Source organism: Etheostoma cragini, chromosome 15 (genome assembly GCF_013103735.1).
Source record: "Etheostoma cragini isolate CJK2018 chromosome 15, CSU_Ecrag_1.0, whole genome shotgun sequence".
Classification (NCBI taxonomy): Eukaryota; Metazoa; Chordata; class Actinopteri; order Perciformes; family Percidae; genus Etheostoma; species Etheostoma cragini.
In genome coordinates this window covers 19,217,452-19,221,812 of record NC_048421.1, presented here as the reverse complement: position 1 = coordinate 19,221,812, position 4,361 = coordinate 19,217,452, and positions in this window count along the sequence as shown.

The window sequence follows — 4,361 nt, the reverse complement described above, 5'->3', positions numbered from 1 at the left end:
ACCCACAGTGCCTCACAAGCAACAACTGAATAATATACAGAGCTCTTTGAGGCTTACTGGCTCCTTAACTTGGCTATTACTGTGAGGTTGCATCAGGGAGCAGCCCTCGGAGGCTCTGAGTGCTGTATTATTTAACCACAGACAAGTTTGAAATCTCAAAAAGAGAAATTGCATAAAGTCTGTATCTAAAAACTTGATGTCAGGGGATTCAGAAGAATAAAAATTGCATGTATAAATTTTAGGGGGGTGCAGAAAATGCCTTTGAAAGCTAACAAATGCAAATGGATGGGATGACAGAAGTCATTGTTAGTGAAAACTAACTAGTGTTTCTTTCCACTGAAGCACCGCTGGTACGTGTAACATGTAGTCTTTTTAGGTTTTGTCATTTGAAAAGTTATATTACAGTTTTGTTTGAGTGCTAAACGACAGTGGGCACAACTGAAGCCGCATGTGCAAAACTCAAACTATCAACAGTCACCTGAGCTGAACAGTTTACATCACCTGCAAAACTCATTCAGCGCAACACAACTCTCAACACACGTCCCAAAACAGGCTCAGTGCAGACACACACTATGACAACCCGCACTGAGATAACACACACTGTCACTCAGAACACACTGAGAGTAGAAACACCAGCATCAAACACCAATTCTTTGAGCAAAAGATATAGATTTTATAACATACCAATTTATGGAATTACCAGAAGAAGAAGAAAAAAAACTAAAGATACATAATAGTAACAAAGAATAGTGTGACTGATCCAGCCTCTCTCCAGCATCATAAGGCAAGTTTTCTTCATCACATTGGATGTGTGCATCATCTCTAAGTACTAATGAATGTGGTGTTTCCATTGCTTTCACCTCCGTACGCCTGTTTAGTCTTTCAACTAAAATTGCAATCAACAGTGTTTGAGAGGCACCAGACTGAGATCTGTTGTGTTTTGAATGGGTGGTTAGGTGTGACAGCAGTGTGTTAGCATCTGAAGTGCTGTAAATCCACAGTGTTGTGCACGTTGGGGTTACAGCTGTGGGCTAAGTGTGTTAAGATTTGAAAACTGTGTTCTAACAATGAAAAAGGAACAAGAGGTAGGTCCACATGAACTGCTGCAGTGCAGACTTTAGTTAGTTTTGCACGTGTGGTTCCAGTTGTGCCCACTGTCATTTAGCAATTGAAAAAGAACTGCATTCAGCTACCGAAGCCACACTGGAGTGTTTAAATGCATTAACCAATGTTCCTCATCTGTGTGTAAGTGGATAGAAATGGCACTTCGTTAATCAGAGTCCTCTGTCTGTGACATTAACCAATCACACGCTCCCCTCAGAGCCAAATTAATCAATTGAGTACACATCAAAGACACTGATTGTCAGCCATGTGTGTGTGTGTGTGTGTGTGTGTGTGTCTTTCTCTGTGCGTGCGTGTGCATGTGTGCGTGCATGTGTGTTTTTGTGTGTTTGAGCTCCAGACCGTGACAAGGAGGACCTTTTTGGAAAGTGATGACACATTCTCAGGTCCTAATTTTCTCAAGGGGAAATTTAATGCATTATAAATCACAGTCCTCACAAGTATAGGGGTACAGACGTGTGTGTGTGTGTGTGTGTGTGTGTGGGTGTGTGTGTGTGTGTGTGTGTATTCTTCTTGACTGCTTAATTTATAAATCAGTGTAAATTTGAAACACAACTATACGCCAAATTGTACTTAACGAAATAAAATATAATAACGGGGTGTCTTTTGGTAGACGTTGGCTGGTGGGGCAGCTGCTCCACCATGATATGGGGAGTAATGGCTAGCCCTGTCAGACCTAGACACACACACATACACACAAACACACACAAAAACACACACAATCCATTTTAATTACAGCCCTATTATTGTGGTGACGATGTAGAAATTAAGTGTGATCATTGGCTCTTTATTATTCTCTGCATGTCTCGGAACAGCGAAGATGTCAGAAACTACACTGACTCAGTTACTGATGATCAAGTCAGAGTGATTTCATCAAGAATACAAAACACAATTGATCTCTCTCAGGAAGGTGGACCGGGAAGAAGAGATACTTTTTTTTAAGATTGCATGCACCGCTTTCTTGCCTCACCCAGGGAACAATGTGCCTTCCGACCCGAGTGTGGCGCCTCACTGCTAACATTATTAGCCTACGCAACATGGCTAATAGTGCTAACATCTGAACCAACCTGAGCATCAGAAAGTGCATACATAAAGCCATACAAAATGTATGCCCTTTAGTGGCAGTCCTATTCCCAGAACCTCACTGTGGGGAAGTAGAAGAGCAGCTGCAGAACCCGCTGGCTGCTGCTGCTGCTGCTGCGGACATGGTAGCATAGCTGCTCCAAGGCTTTACGGCTGGCTTTAAGCCTGTTATTTCCTAAATGTTTGTCTTGAAAAGCAACGCCAAGAAAGAATGGTTCTATACAGGGAGTGCTGAACAAGGGTCAAATGTCTGTGTCCCACCTGAGCTGCACACACAGACCGGCAGAGGTTGACATGTGTTTTCAGCTCGGTCCTCTTGTGGGTTAGGGAGACTGGAGGTTGAACGGCCTTCTCTCTATATATACATCTATCTGTTGGCTCTTATTGTAAATCAGCAGTAATGAAATGTAGGGGCCCCATTAACGTACCATTTCTGTGCATCTTTCCTCATTGGATGTTCCCAATTTTTATGGAAAGCACCAAAAGCGGCAGTGACAAGCTCCACCTGGGGCAGACGGGGGAAACCAACCCCCGCCGACTCACTCAACAGTGTCACTAACTATGCTCGCCAATAAAATGTAGTTCGAGAAAGTCGCCACACACAATCAGATTGTAGGCTACTACTTGACAAAGCAGGAAAGACAAGCGTTTTCGTCAGTGAGTCACATGCTTAATCACCATTGTTTTATCTCACTTTTTGAGAGATAGGTACATTCTAGACAATTAACTACATGAAAATCTTACGGACGATAACTTTAAGCAACATGTTGCCAACGTTGTGCAGAAGAACATTGACCTATGTATCACACCACAGTGATCTGACAGTGTCCTAAGGCTCTGCATGAAATGTCAGTTAAATATCAGGAACATCAGTTTCCGCTGACTATGATACTCCCTCAAAGCTCCCGTCTATATATGAGCTGTGATGTATTGCAGCAAACTGGGTGAGCAACAGCTGGCGTAGAGATATTACAGATTTCCGTTTTCACCCATGAGAAAAGAAACTGCAGTTCTGAGATATGAGACACTAACAAAACCAGAGATCTTCTGGATTACATGGTTATAATTATTTGGGTTCACCTCAGGAGCACACAGATAGCCACTGGTTGTCATGGAAGATAAACCACTTATAGTCACCTTTTTATTCATGAAAAACAGTTTACAATTTGAGTGGCATCTCACAACACACACACATGGTGTTTACCAGGTGAAGTCCATAAATGAGTTTTTACTGACATCTTTTGGTAAATTCTCCTCATTACACCAACCTTCAGCACAAACAGGGCATGCAGAAAACCGGAGCAGTGTGTATCGTGTGTGTGTGTGTGTGTGTGTGTGTGTGTGTGTGTGTGTGTGTGTGTGTGTGTGTGTGTGTACTAAACCTGTATGTAAATCTTAACAAGCACATCATTTTACTGTTAAACTATGAAATTTGACTAATTGACTGTTAGTCAGCGCACAACTTTGATCCAGACTGAAACATCTGAAAACAATTTATTCTCTAGCGCCACTAGTAGGTGGAGATTTCTAATTTTGGATGGAGTGCCATTATAATTTGTTCAGACATTCATGTTGACATTCAAATTGTAATAACTTAGTTTCTGACTTTCCATCTAGCGCCATCATGACGTCAAACTTACCACACTTACAGTTTTTCTCAATTGTTTACACACAAATTTTGGTACTTGAGACACAATGACCACAACGTGTAACTAAGTCACCAACCCCCTGAACCAATTCTGCTAAACTACAAGCACAATTCCTGCTCTACACTCAGACTGCTGTTCTAAAACACACTTTTTTCAAAACACTACACACAATTCTCTGCCTTTGGCACAATTTTCATGAAGAAAATCTCTTGTCTTCACAAGGAACACACTGCCATTCAAATATGCACACTGACTCATCAAAAGGGCAAACACCCATCACGCAATTTTACAGTTAGCAGTCAGAGCTTTAGCATAAAACGGCAAAAGGTGAGCTCTTCTGTTTTGGAGGAATGGATGCCAACATTGGAAACAGAGTCAGAGCCAGCGGAGTGAGAGTAGTAGGAGGAGGTAGACGAGGAGGAAGATGAGGAGGAAGAGAAAGGCCAAGGACTGTAATCGCTGATTGGCAAAGAGTACAGCCAAAATGTGAGCAGGTACACTGTAGCA